We start from the raw sequence: 15,560 nt of genomic DNA on the forward strand, positions 1-15,560 counted from the left end.
AAGGTTAAGTTTCTCTAGATTTTTATTGTGGAACTAGTTTGTTTCACTAATTTTTCAAAGTCATCATATTTTGTGTTCCTTTATATTTTTTTATGTTCATGATATTGATGATTGTTACATTAACCTAAGGTTGTTTATAATAAATCTAATTAATAACTTGGCCTTAAACCTAGTTAATAACTGATTTGACAGAGGTCTAAAACCAACATATTTTTAGTCATTTAACTTTGTTAGTAAAAGGAAATTATAAAACTTCACACATTTTAGTGTTTTTTTTTTTAATGATATCCATATATTCAAGTACTGTTTTTATTAAATTTTTTATAATTTAAATTTCACAATGATTACTCTAAAATTTTTTTCTTGAAGGTGCGCCCCTAGATAACCTAGGCCTTACTATTCGTGTGATTCATTCAAAGTCCTCGTTCAGGAGTAAAAATGTGTTTCCGCCGACTTTCTTTAAAGACGTTATTTTTCCAAGAACTTCCCCACTTCTTTCGCTATGGTGTTGTTATGGAAAATAATGGCCACTGGGTGTAAATTTCAATTTTTAAAACATTGGACTTGACCTGACCTTAATGCGGACAAAAAAAATTGAATGTGAGACGTAGCAATAGATTTAAAGATTGTCAATAACTTTTTAACTTTGTGGTCTAGCCAAAAAAAAAAAAAGCTTTTGTAATTTTATGACACTACCATAATACGCCCAATGCGCAGACGCTTTCCTTATCATTATTATCATCTTTAAATTTGTTTTTGACGAAACAACAAGGGGGTAAATAATAATAATAATAATTGTAAGGACCAGAAAAATATGTAGCCCAAGCCCACTTAGAGTAGTGCGTTGTGCCTTTCAACCCTGTCCTAAATCAATAAAATTTGTAAGAGAAGGGAACGAACAACAACAAAGGGCTTTGCCCAAGAACAGCAACTAGGAAAAATAAGGTTTATATTGAGGAACAAATGACTATCCATCTCTCCACAAGTTCTCCCGAGGAGACTATGTCTGTATAAAAGGTAAATACTGTTTACTCTCCTTTCTTAATGTTCTTTCTTCTCTTTCCTTTCCTTCTTTTCTCCTCCAGCTCCCTTTTTCCCAATGCTCTCTCCTTTTCTTATATACCTCTAACTCCATCATATCTCCACCATCCATTTCTACCTAACCTTCCTCCTTTTTTGACACTTGTTACATTTTACATCTGAAGAAGATGATAGGAGGAGTCTGCTTAGCTGTGGCTTACACTGTTTAGGTCACCTCCTCATCAATGCGGCTGATAAAATTGTTGTCTACCATTTAATGCGGATGCAACAGGCTACATCAGGCCAGAAGATTCCCTATTGCCCACTAACTTCCACTCTCTTCAGATCCCAGCTCCTACTTAGAATACCGCAGAGTACTATGATTCATTTCTCCTCTTCCTGGGACGACTTCGTTCCTTGAGCCTGTGGCTTGTAGCCTTTCTACGTCTATGGTGTGACCTTTCCACTTCATCCTCGGTCCTTAGGTCAATGTTGCAACCCTTCAACTTCATCCTCGGTCCTCAGGTTAATGTTGCGATCCTTCAACTTCATCCTCGGTCATTGGGCACCTATAATAGCCCCTTAAAACTTTCACTATTTGTTTATGAGACAAAAGTGAAGTTTTAGTCTCTTAAGTAAAATACACATGTGCCACATGCGTTCCCACGTATCAATGTCCTTTCATCTGTCTTTTGCACGCTTCTAGCACTTCAGAATCCACGATTTCACATTTATGGCATCAGGCAGCTGCTTGTCTACCCACATTCTACGGTTTGAGCAAGATCATATGGTCCTTATTTCCCTTCGTTGATGGGCAGGAATTTTGCCACTCGCTTTTTCACTCCTATAAAAGGAGAACTTAGAGTTGGCTGAGGCTCATTTTGAACATTCTAGTGATCTGAGTTGAAGAACAAAACTCCTAAGGTGCACTTTTCACATTCATTCATAGGTGTGTTGATGTCCTTTGTTTCTTCTTTTCAATAAGCTTAACACTTCAAACCACAAAACTCCATGGGTAGATATTCTAGGTCAGTGGACACTACTAAGGCTAGGGCAGCTTTTAGGGCTCAGTATAGGATCCCCAACAGTGTTGAAATCAGGCACTGTAAGGAGGGTGAATGGTTGGTCTTGAATAGACCTCCTGAGTCTGTGGTCATTCCTATGATCACCTTCATTGAAGGCGGGATGGAACTTCCCATGGGAAGGGTAACTCATGACTACCTCATAAACTATAGGTTATCCTCGACCTAATGTTCCCCTTAACATCTTTAGGATCCTCAGGTGCGTGGATGCTATAAACCGTAGAATGGGGACTAACCTTACCTAGCATGATGTAAACTGGGTGTACAACTATCAGAAAGGGGAAAAAACCAAATATTATATGAAGTGTAGGGTCCTCGTAGTTAGACTAATCTTCTGCTTGCCTGACTCAAGCAAAGGCATGGACGAAGATGTTCTTCTTGTCTCGGGAGGTTGGCATGATGGAATACACTGCCCTACCTAGGAAGGGGAACCAAGTAAGGTTCCCGAGGACCGGAGTGATACTTAGGATTTTTACTTACCTTTGTTTACATGATAGATCTTCGTTTATTCACTTCACTAACAACTCTTCTTATTTCTTTTTGTAGACGAATACCATACTGCCCCCGTTAAGCACTTGGTGAACTTCAAAGACTTGAATAGGATCCTTAGGTTAGAGATATTTTTGCACAAAGACGGACAGCTCAAGGCAGCTCACGTCATCCTTGGGTACACACCGTCCACCAAGTGCTTCCAAAGTCCCAAGAACATTATTAAAGCCAGGGACCCTCACTTGGCTTTAATTGATGTAGCAGTCCCTGGGTTTCTGCTAACCGATCCTCCTCTAGTAGGGACTCAAGACACCTAGTTGCCCACCCCTTTAACTGTCATACTTCTCTATTCCTAAGAGTCCTCCATTCCTTCTGACAGTGAGGAAAGGGAGCCCACCCCTGAACCCATCCACAGGAGGTCACAAAGAAAGACTTCGAAGTCTTTTACTACGAGGACACTCCTATTGCATCAACAACACGTTCCTCGGTGGAAGTGGGTTTCGAAGAGAAGACACCAGACCTTTTTGCCCTGCTAACATCCCATGTTGAGGGCATGTCCTTGGCTGTGCTAGTAACACCTTACCCCCCTACTCCTGTAGCAGTGCACACATCCCCTGCCGAGGCCATAGACAAAAAGAGAAAGCGTGGTCGAGGAGGCAAAGGCTCTAAGGGAGTCGAGGAGGGGGAGATTGTTGAACCCCCAACCAAAGAAGCTTGCACAGGAAAGGGGCAATAGAAGAAGAAGCTCAAGCACATAGGGAGCTTCAAGGAGGTTGGTGGAAACCAACCCAGGAAGGCCTCTATCTGATGGCCAATCTTTACCTTGAGCTCCAGTAATCCAATGCTTGATGACTTCAACTTGAGGGACCCCAAAAAGGGTAGCTCAGGCTTGGTGGTAGAATACCTAGAGAAGGCCCTATGCCTGCTTGAGGACATGGCAAAGCTGAGGTCCTTTAGAAAAAGAAAGGTCTTCTTGGCTCTGAAGCAGGATCTCACCAAGGTACACTATCAAACCTACCCATTTGTACAGTTAGTTTGATCCTGAATTATGTGATACTTACACTATTTTGTGTTTTTTTTTTTTTTTCCTAGGCCATCCAAACTGCATTTATGGGTGAAGAATGGGTAGACCATTCGTTGGACATGGCAAGGAAGGCTGAGAAAGGCTAGAAGGCTGTAGAAAAAGTTTGAGCTAAGGTGGAGAAAAAGCTGAAGGAAACCCTCGCGCAACTATCTGAGGTGGAGAAGGCTCAGCAGAACGCTGAGTCTGCCCTAAAGGGCTACGAGAGGCAAGCATCTATTGCCTTAGAGGCCCAAAGGAAGGCCAAGAATAAGATATCTCTCACAGTGGTGGAGCTTAAGCAACTGAATAAGCAGCTGGAGGCCAAGGAGGCTGAAAAGGCTTAGGCCGAGCAAGCAGCTTACGATGCGGGCATGACTAAGGCAGTTGAGAGTCTTATTGCCCAACTTTGTGATGTTGCTTGTGCCTTTTGCCTTGAGTTTTGGGGCTAGGCACGGAACGCCATGGGGTTGACACGAGTCAAAACTTTGTGCTCCCGACAAGGTGTACTACCCCCCGACCTTGCATTTAGCACCCACTCTCCTTTAGCCTCCAACGGACCCCAGTCCTGCTCCCCCTACTTCCTCAGAGCAGAAAGACCCCGATCCCTCTCCTATCTCGTCCAAGGGAAAAGAGACAACAAAAGAACTTCCACCTCTAGACGTTGTGGTGGATGTGGAGGCTGAGGAGGAAATAGCCGAGGGGGTACTGTTGAAGAGGAAGAAGACGGACAAAGAACAGGAGAAGAAGGGAGCCAAGGAGAAGGAGTCAAAAGCCTAGCTTAGTCCTTATCTAAGAGATGCTTAGGCAATTCTGTAGTGGGCCATTGTACATATAGTGCCCCTTCTTCTTGTTTTTTATACCACAGTCTTTATATCTTTAATGAAAGAAAGTTTGAAGTTACTCTTATTTGTTTGTTGTTTGTTGTTCATTTTTTTTTTTAATACTTGTACATTTTTTTTCATTCACTATGTGCCTATCATCTTTTGCTCTAGTTTCCTTTCTATCTTTATAATAATCATGCCATGGCAACTTGTAACTTCATCACAACATAAGTAGTGGGCTAACTTATGAAATTTAAACAAATTATTAATTAGTACTTACTTGAAATTGGACTCAGACTCAGACAAACTTCCTAGCATTATTTCAGAAACCTGAAGAAATGCCTTTGACCTTTACTGCTCAATTCCTTTAAACAAAATTGCCCATGTTAATTTACCCTAGGCTTGTGACCTGAGGAGCCAAACAAGGCCTAAATTCTATTTAACACTTAGAATATTTTTGCAGTGTTAATTTACCCTAGGTTTATGGCCCGAGGAGCCAGACAAGACCTAGGTTCTATTTAACACTTAGAAAACTTTTGCAATGTTAATTTATCCCAGGCTTGTGGCCCGAGGAGCCAGACAAGACCTAGGTTCTGTTTAACACTTAGAAAAATTTTGCAGTGTTAATTTACCTTAGGCGCTTAGCCTGAGGAGCCAGACAAGACCTAGGTTCTGTTTAACACTTAGAAAAATTTTGCAATGTTAATTTACCCTATGCTTGTGGCTTGAGGAGCCGGATAAGGCCTAGGTTTTGTTTAACACTTAGAAAAATTTTGCAATGTTAAATTACTCTAGGCTTATGGCCTGAGGATCTAGACAAGGCCTAGGTTTCGTTTAACACTTTAGAAAAATTTTCTAATATTAATTTACCCTAGGCTTGTAGCCCGAGAAGCCAAACAAGACCTAAGTTTTGTTTAACACTTTCAAAAATTTTGTAATGTTAATTTGCCATAGGCTTGTGGCCTAAGGAGCCAGATATGGCCTAGAATCTGTTTAACTTAGAAAATTTTGTAGACCAATTGTCTCTACAAACACATCCATAACAAGATATTACCAAGCAAGATATGAATGGCAACAAAATTTATTAATAATAATAACGCCGTAGATTGTTTACATTCCATGGATGAGGGATTACATTTTTATCCAAATTTACTAAGTGGTAGGCCCCAATACCAGCAATGAAAGTGATTCTATATGACCCTTTCCAGTTGAGGCCTAGCTTGCCCTAAGCAGGTTTCTTGGCCGTCCCCACTACTTTCCTCAAGACCAGATCTCTTGGGACCAAGGATTTGGATTTGACTCCCTTATCATACCGTTGCTTAAGTTTTTGTTGGTAATAAGCCATCTTTACGTTGCTACCTCTCGTCTTTCCTCAGCCAGATCCGAGCTATCTAGGAGTAACTGGTGGTTCTCTTCATCATTGAATTGGTCCGTTCTCAAAGTTGGGAATCCAGATTCAAGGGGGATTACTGCTTCTGACCCATAGGTTATTGAGAAAGGGGTCTCCCTTGTTGATCTTCGAGGTGTAGTACGATAGGTCCATAACATGTGGGGTAGCTCAGCCTCGCATTTTCCTTTTGCATCATCCAGCCTTTTCTTTGGCCCAGGCACTATAACATTATTGGTGGCCTTAGCTTGCCCATTCCTTTAAGGATAAGCAAGTGTAGAATACCCATTCTTGATCCCTAACTCCCTGTAATATCTCCAGAAGGCTTTTACTGTCAAATTGAAGATCGTTATCTGAGATCAGTGTGTGAGGAACTCCAAACCTGGTGACAATGTTCCTCCAAATGAATCTCTTAGCATCCACATCTCTAATGTTGGAGAAGGGCTCGACTTCCACCTACTTGGTAAAGTAGTCTGGGCTGATGAGGAGCCATCTTCGGTTTCCTATGGCTCAGGGAAAGGGTCCCACTATATCCAAGCCCCACTGAGCAAATGGCTAGGGGCTAGACAAAGGATTCATAATTCCCCCTGGCTAGTAGATATTTGGGGCATACCTTTGACATTGGTCACACTTTTTTACATAGTCCTAAGAGGTTTTTCTCATGTTAGGCCACCAGTAACCCTAGGTGAGTGCCCTATATGCTAGAGACCTTCCTTTAGTATAACTCCCTCAAATGCCCTCATGCAGCTCTTCTAATAAGGGCTTCACGGCTTCTGGGTGTATGCACAACAAATATGGCCTTGGGTAAAAGCACTTGTTCAACTTCTACTCCTTAGACAGCCAATAGCGAGGGGCAACTCTACGTACCTTCTCTACCTCGCACTTGTCTTTAGGCAACTATTCCTGCTTCAAAAAGGTTACTATGGGGTCCATCCAGCTCGACCCCACATGGAGGCTACACACCCCTATCAAAGATGCCCCTGTAAGACTTGAGGTGTCAATCTCTTCAATGACAACAACTCGAGGAAGACTTGATTATAGTGAAGTGGCCAACATTGCAAGAGAATCTGCATGAGAGTTCTGCCCCCTCGGGATTTGCTTCAAAATAAAACTCTTAAACTAAGCTCGGGCGTTTCGCACTTTAGCAAGGTACCACTGCATTCTTTCATCCTGAGCTTCAAAAGTCACCATTGACTTGGCCCACGATCAGCCTAGAATCCGAGTACAACTCCACCATTTCTCTTCCTAGCAACTTGACCATAGCTATCCCTGCTATCAAGGTCTCGTACTCAGCTTCATTGTTGGTGGCTGAGAATCCTAGTTGTAATGATTTCTCCATTATCAGCTTCTCGGGGGTGATTAACACAATCCCCACTCCTACCCTCTTTCGGTTGAAGGCTCCATCCATATAAACTTTCCACGAGGGGGCAACCGTGGTTGACAAGACTAATACACTCATAATTGCATTTTCCTTCTTAAGGACACCCTTGAGGAACTCTACTACAAAGTCTGCTAAAACTTGCCTTTTATGGCGGTCTGAGGCATGTACTTGACATCATAGGCTCCCAACTTGGTTCCCCACTTAGCAATCTTGCTAGTGTAATTAGATTTCCTTAGTAGGGCTTGCAAAGGGAGCTGGGTAAGCACCACAACGATATGGGCTTGGAAGTAATGAGGAAGTTTCCTAGTGGCATGCATAATGGCCAACACTGCCTTTTCAAGGGTAGATCATGCATCTCAACCTCCTGTAGGGATTTGCTAACATAGTAGAAGGGCCTCTAAATTTCGTCCTCGTTCTTGACTAGGACGAAGCTAACAACATGTTTGGTGATTGCTAAGTATGCATACAACATTTTCTCCTTATTAGGTCGGGAAAGTATTAATGGCTTGGACAAGTACTCTTTGAGGTCCTCAAAAGTCGTTACACACTCCTCGATCTATTGAAAATCCTTCCACTTGTGAAGCAGCTAGAAGAAAGGACTACATTTATCCGCAGATCACAGCAGCCTCGGCACTTCCTTGGGATTCCGAAAAGGGTGCAAACTGTTAATAGCCCTGATCTATTCTGGATTGACTTCGATTCTGTGGTGAGTAATCATGTACCCCAAGAATTTTCTTAAGCTAACCTTAAAAGAACATTTAGATGCATTGAGGCGTAGTTTATGTTCTTTCAATACTGAGAGTCTCTCCCAAATCGGCCGGATGCTCTTCTACCCTCTTACTCTTAACTACCATATCATCGATGTATGCCTCCATGTTCCTCCCAATCTATGTTTTAAACATTCGTGTCACCATTCTCTGATAAGTGGATCTTGCATTTATGAGGCCGAAGGGAATCACACAATAATGATAGTTCCCATTTGGGGCACGAAAGGCCGTTTTCTCTTCGTCGGGCAATGATAGGGGTATCTAATGGTAACCCTAAAAGGCATCCAAGAAACACATCCGAGGATGTCTCACCATGGCGTCCACCAGTTGGTCAATTCTAGGAATGGGGAAGGGGTCCTTTGGGCATACTTTGTTCAAGTTCGTAAAATCCACACACACTCACCATTTCCCATTTTTCTTTTTAACCACTACTGTGTTGGCCAGCCACTCGGGGTAAAATATTTCCTTAATGGCTCTAGCCTGCTTTAACTTGTTCACCTCTGTCCTGATTGGCTCGGCATGGTCTTTGGATGATCGCCGAAGGGGCTGCTTATGCAACACAGCATCGAGATTTACATTCAATTGGTGACATGCCAACCCAAGATCAATTCCTGGAACATCATAAGCATTCCATGCAAAAACATCAATGTTTGCCTTTAAGAACTTCACCAACTTTGCCTTTTCCATGGGCGGTAATCGTGAGCCTACTTGGAAATACTGCTCCAGGTCCATCTCTATCATCACTTTTTCTAACTCCTCAGATGATTCTTTCGATGTCTTAGACTGTTGCCCCCCTGTAGACCCCTTTAGTTACTATGGGATTGGATCCTTAGTCACCGTGGTCGGACCTGAAGATCGCTGCATTATTGCTAATACCAGGCATTGCCTAGCCATGGCCTGATCATCTACCAACTCTCCCACTCTCCCCTGAGTAGGGTACTTAACCTTCAAATGTAATGTTGAGGATACTGCGCCCACGACGTGAAGCAAGGGGGGTCTAGCCAAGATAGCTATGTATGGGGAGAATGCTTCTAGTACTATGAAATTAACCTGGACCTCCACATCACTGACCTGTACGGGCAGTTTTATCATTCCTCGGGGGATCACCATTTTGCCATCAAAACCCATCAGCGGAGAATCATACTTGTCCAAGTCCTCAAGCCTCAAGTTTAGCCCTTGGTATAAGTCAGGGTACATGATTTCTACTCCATTTCCTTGGTCAACCAGTACTCTCTTTACATCATAGCCCTTGATCCCAATAGTAACCACTAGGGCGTCATCTTGTGGTTGAAGGGTTCCTTGTTTATCCTCCTCTAAAAAACTCAAGGTAGGGGTGACCACCCTTGCTCTTTTCGGAGTCTAATTTCTGGCTTCCAGGTTAGAGCCCCCCACCACAGACATGACTTTGGAACTCACCCCAATATCACTCCCTAGCCTAGTCAAGATCACATTAATAGTGCCCCACGTTGGCCGAGGAGCGCCGCCTCCATACATCCCACTTCCTGAGTGTCCAACCTGTTCCGTAGGTTGATGTAAGAAATAATTGAGTTTCCCTTCCTTCGCCAGCAGACTGAGGTGATCACACAAGGTCCTGCAATCCTCCGTGGTATGTCCTCTATCTCAATGATAATGGCAGTAAAGGCTTTAGTTTCTCTTGGACGGATCTCCACCCATCCTATTGGGCCACTTGAAAATGGCTCATTTTTTATCTTCTCTAGTATCTGGTACATCGGTTCCTTAAACAGTGAATTGACCAATTAAACCCCCGCGGATGTCATATGACTAGGGAAATCTCTTCGAGGTAGATCATTATGATACCCTCCTCCCCATGGATCCCTCTTCTAGGAGAACATTTTAGCTTTACCTTTTCCTTTTGTGTGGTTCTCTTCTAACCCCTTGTACTTGTCTATGTGATCCATAAGCTAGCGCATGTTCAAGGTAGACTTTATTGTTAATGACTTCCTCAACTCATGCTCTGTTAGGAGGCCAACCTTGAAGGTCCTCACTACCACATCCTCAAAATCTTCATCTACTTCATTGTACATTTCCCAATACTGGTCAGAGTAAGTCTTGAGGGTTTCTCCCTCCCTCATGGCCATAGACAACAAAGAATCCACTAGCCTGGGGACTCTACTACAAGTTATGAATCTAGCACCAAATGCCTTTATTAGCTCGTCAAAGGACCCAATTGATCCCTCCTACAAAGCATCAAACCAACGCATGGTGACGGGCCCAAAGCTAAAGGGGAACACCTTGCACATAAGGGCCTCATTGTTGGCATGGATGGTCATCTTCTGATTAAAGTGACTGACATGCTCAACGGGATCAGTCCTTCCATTATAAATGGTGAATGTTGGCTAGGAAAACCGATAAGGGAGTCTGGCCTTATTAATCCTCCTCACAAAAGGGGATATAGAAATCTGTCGTAGGGCTTTACTCATAGCATCATTTTCCATGGTGTAATGAGAAGGCCCCTTCCCACATTTGTTGTAGCCCTTCTCCAACTTGTCGTACTATGAAGAAGCTGAGTAAGACTCGCTAGGTGGAGTTCTAGACCTACGCTGGTACGAGCGATCATGGCTTCCCCCTGAGCCCTCATTTGATGGGGAAGATGGGCTTCTTCTATCATGCTTCCTACGCCTTAACTTCCTGCGTAGATGATCAACTTCCCGTTGCAACTTCAATGTCTCCTGGTCATGTGAAACATGGCTCCTAGACTTGGAATAACTCTGCTCAGTACATTCATTGTGATAAGATCCCACCACAACACTTGAGGTATGTTGCCTGTCTCTCATACGTTCCAAGTTAACAAACTAGTTCTCCCTCTAGGAGCCAACTGACTCCTCCCTATCTTGGCCTACATTAGCCATAAGTACTCAGGATGGATCCTCCACAACTTGTTGTTCCCACAAATGGTGCCAATTGTAAGGACTAGAAAAATATGTAGCCCAAGCCCACTTAGAGTAGTGGGTTGTGCCTTTCAACCCTGGCCCAAATCAATAGAATTTGTAAGAAAAGGGAACGAACAACAACAAAGGGCATTGCCTGAGGACAGCAATTAGGAAAAATAAGGTTTATATTGAGGAACATATGGCTATCCAGCTCTCCACAAGTTCTCCCGAGGAGACTATGTTTGTATAAAAAGTAAATACTATTTACTCTCCTCTCTCAATGTTCTTTCTTCTCTTTCCTTTCCTTCTTTTATCCTCTAGCTCCCTTTTTTCCAATGTTCTCTCCTTTTCATATATACCTCTACCTCCATCATATCTCCACTATCCATTTCTACTTAACCTCCCTCCTTTTTTGACACTTGTTACCTTTCACATCTGAAGAAGATGATGGAAGAAGTCTGCCTAGTTGTGGCTTACACTGTTCAGGTCACTTTCCATCAATGCGACTGATAAAGCTGTTGTTTACCATTTAATATGGATGCAACAAGCTACATCAGGCCAGAAGCATCCCTACTACCCATTGACTTCCACTCTCTTCAGATCCCATCTCCTACTTAGAATACCGCAGAGAACCATGATTCATTTCTTCTTCTCGTCGGGCGGCTTCCTTCCTTGGGCCCGTGGCTTGCAGCCTTTCTACGTCAATGCTGCAACCTTTCAATTTCATCCTCGGTCCTCGGGTTAATGCTGTGACCCTTCAACTTCATCCTCGGTCCTCGAGCACCCACAATAATAATAATAATAATAAAAAAAAAAAAAAAAAGGTAAGAAAGATATACAATAAAATTTTTAGTTAATGTTTAGCTTTGTCCTAACAAACAAGAATAATATTGTTATATTTTATTACATTGTAAAATCAATAGATGCTTTAAAGAAATTAGTTTAAAAATATTTTAGAAATATATATAGGAAAAAAAGTAGTTGAATTTTTTGACAGATTTCTATATTTTTTTTTGAAATATAGTATCAAAAAATTTCTAAAATAGTTCAATATTTTTTATATTTTTCATGAAAAATATTTTCCAAAATTTCTACTTGCAAATTGAATAAAGATTCCTAACTCTAGTTAAGAATATCACCCAATTTTTTTCCAATTATTTCTAGACTGTTGAACTTTTCGGGCAGGAAGAGTTTTCGTAAAGATTCTATTTGTAATGTATGTCCAATATGATAATGATAAATTGTCCTTTTTTTTGTTTTTTAATTAATGGGGATGATATATAATGATAAATTGATAGACTGTGGTACCACAATTTTTTTCCTCTTGAAATGTAGATTTGGTTCTTAATCTTTGAACCTCATATAACATTGTTTCATACATTTATAATTTTCTTTTTAATTTAGTCTTTATATTTTAGTAACATCACAAACATAGAGGATTTAAGATCATCACATTAACCATAATTTTATAGATCGTGTATATATGAGTATATATGCTACTGTTATTATTATTATTATTATTATTGAGGAACATTATTTAATATTTGAACTTATAAACACGTGCCCATCACACTATTGGGAAAATTCTATATAAATGAAAATAAATGTTAGCAACATAGTAGAAACAAATCACAAAAATTTACAAGAAAAATCTTTTCAAAATCATGAGACAAACTCCTAATAATTTCATTATTATCAAATCAATTGAAATAAACTTTTTGTAAATGTTTTTGGCAAAAGAAAAATATTTTTTTCTCTCTCTCTTACACCTACTATTTTTCTTTCACAAACTGCAACCCTTTGTAGTTTGCACTTTTCCCCCTATTTTCTTCTAAACGCACAACTCTCTCTCTCTTTTCTTCTAAACGCACAACTCTCTCTCTCTCTCTCTCTCTCTCTCTCTCTCATGTTGTTCCCATATTACCAAATGGCCGAATGGCCACAATTAATACCTTCAACCTTTTTACCTCTTCTGCGTGTGAGAGACACTCAAAAGTCTTTGCCCAATAAATGGCAAGAAGACTTTGTGTCTTGCCTTAATGAGACAACTCTCTCTCTCTCTCTCTCTCTTATGCTGTTCTCATATTACCAAATGGCCGAATGACCACAATTAGTACCTTTAACCTTTTGACCTCTTCTGTGTGTGAGACACACTCAAAGTCTTTGCCTAAGAAAATGGCAAGAAGATAGTGGCAACGCCACGTTGGTCCCAGGAACACCCTGAACTGAAAAAAAAATTTATATATAATAATTAAATTTTTTTATTTGTTTATTCTTAAAAAAAAATTTAGGAACACCCACAAATTAAAATTAGGAACACCCTAAAAAAAAAATATATATATATATATATATATAAATATGTATATATATATTTTATTTTTTCTACTTTCAAGAAAAAAAAATTGTACCAGAGCAAGCGAAGCCCATGGATTCTCCAAAAAAAAACAACGGACGGCAAGCCCAACAGATGGTAGCAAACCTAGTAACCTGCAAATTCTCAAAAAAAAAAAAAAAAAAAACCTAACCTATTATACTAAAATCAGATCGGGCCTCAAACACTTCACAAACGCAAGTCACGCAACAACCACGGATGACAACAACCGACAGAACGAACGAAGGAGATCACCCGCCAGATCGATTAGAGTCAGGGTTTCGAGGCGGAGGTTGTGGCGGTGGTTGTCGTGATTGTCAATGACGGAGGTAGAGGCCATGACATAGAACTGCAATTGCGATTGTGATTGTGATTGTGATTGCGATTGCGGTAGCATGAGTGAGAGTAACTGTTTTGGTTTATGGGAATGAATAGGATAGGTAGGGAAGAAAGAAACAAAGTTAGTGGGTGGGTGGAGTAAGTGTGAGTGACGTTGATTTGCTTTATGAGAACCGCTGGATTAGAATTGGATTGGATTAATAAAAACTAGAGGATTTTGTGGAGAATCTGGAGATTAGTTTGTAAAATGACTCGGCCCAGTAGAGAATCCGCATCTTGGTCATATACAAAGGCCCAATTACCTAAACCCAGCCCAATCTCTAACAAAGTTTTATTGTACCTTTTGTTTCAGCCCTTTCGGGGGCAATTTTTTGTTTTTTTTTTGGTAATAAAAGATTAGAAATAGCCCGACATCGAGTTAATATTTCGGCTACCTAAGCTAATTCTAGCAAGGGCGAGAGCATTAGCAATCCTATTAGTTTCCCTGTAAGTATGTAACAGTGTTGAGGTTTTACTTCCTAGAAAGCTTGAAAAATGATCCTGCAACCATCCACAATTAGCTGGGTTAGGTAGCAGGTACAAGAGCAATGACTTTAGTAGCATCCCCATTGACAATTAAATTTGAGATATTAATATTGAGTGATTTAGCCATAGATAATACATCACTTAAGGACTAAAGTTCAATAAGAAGGTTGGTGGAACTAATAATTAATAATTGGAGAAAGCAACTGATAAATAATAATTAATAATTTAATTAATCAATATTTTATATAAGAAAAACAAATTAACTTATGTTAGGTTATACAACAATTAATAATTTTATAATTAATAAAATAATAATATAACAAATTATAGTTTATTAAGAACAAACAAATTAACGAAACAACTAAACAACAATACATTTGAAAAATATTCTTAGAGTTGCTACTGGGAAAAATTATGCTTCTTAAGAGAACACCTTGAAAAAAATTCTTAGAATCACTACTGCAAAAAGACTTTTTATTTTATTTTATTTTTTTGATATCTGGCAAGAAGACTTTGTGTCTTGCCTTAATGAGGTGTCTAATTGAGTGTGATGAGCTGGACAACAATGGTGCCAGGCACTGCACCCAACACTCGCTCCACCAATCAAAGTCTGGGTAAAAAGAACGTAATAATACTTGTTAATAATGAAGAGTAAATTACAAAGAATTAGATAGTGAAAATATTTAGGGTTGTAACAAATTGGTCACGTGACATAAGTGTGACTTCCTTAAGGTAAAGTGTGAAGAACTAAACGACATGTAGTAAGAGACACATTTTATTTCTTAGTTCCAAAGCTGTAGTTGTTTACGCAAAAACTCTAGGCAGTAAAGGATCAGGCTCTTCTCCCTCCTCTTTGACAGCTTAAATGCATTATGTTCCAAGAATTAATCTACCTAGCATCAACAAAGTGCGAGTATAGAATTTATTAAGTAGATGCATAAGCTTCAGAATATGCTGTGAACTATGAAGAACCAGTGTTGCTACCAGGGCTTATGAGAGATTTGCTAAGAATGAAACTCTCATTAACTTGCTTAATGATACAGGGGATTGATCCTTATATAAAATCAGAGGCTAAGTAACTAACTTAACAACTATAACAGCTCCTTAACAGAAAAACTAAAAGCTTACACGTGCCCTGCCTCTTCATGCCCTGAGTCTTGATGCTTTGACCTCTGATAGGGCTAGATGACTAAGCGTCGTGGTTTTCTGATTTACTAGTTGAAGATGTTGATGCAATAATTGGACGGGTAAGAAAGGTTGGCACAGGCAACTTTGGTTCGAGAATGGGTAATGGAACTTCAAAATCAAGCACATGAATGGCTTTTCTTCTTTCCCTTCACGACACTTTTCCCTATACCAACACCAAACCAATAATTAAAATGCATGCACCTAAACTCAGGCCCACCACCAATTTTGTCTCTTTA

At 40.4% G+C, this 15,560-nt stretch overlaps 1 pseudogene; it reads right to left on the reverse strand.

Moving 5' to 3' along the window:
- Positions 1 to 15,560, reverse strand: part of LOC115966665 — a 34,306-nt pseudogene that overhangs the window by 17,809 nt on the left and 937 nt on the right.

This window comes from Quercus lobata, chromosome 11 (genome assembly GCF_001633185.2).
Source record: "Quercus lobata isolate SW786 chromosome 11, ValleyOak3.0 Primary Assembly, whole genome shotgun sequence".
NCBI classification, from domain to species: domain Eukaryota; kingdom Viridiplantae; phylum Streptophyta; class Magnoliopsida; order Fagales; family Fagaceae; genus Quercus; species Quercus lobata.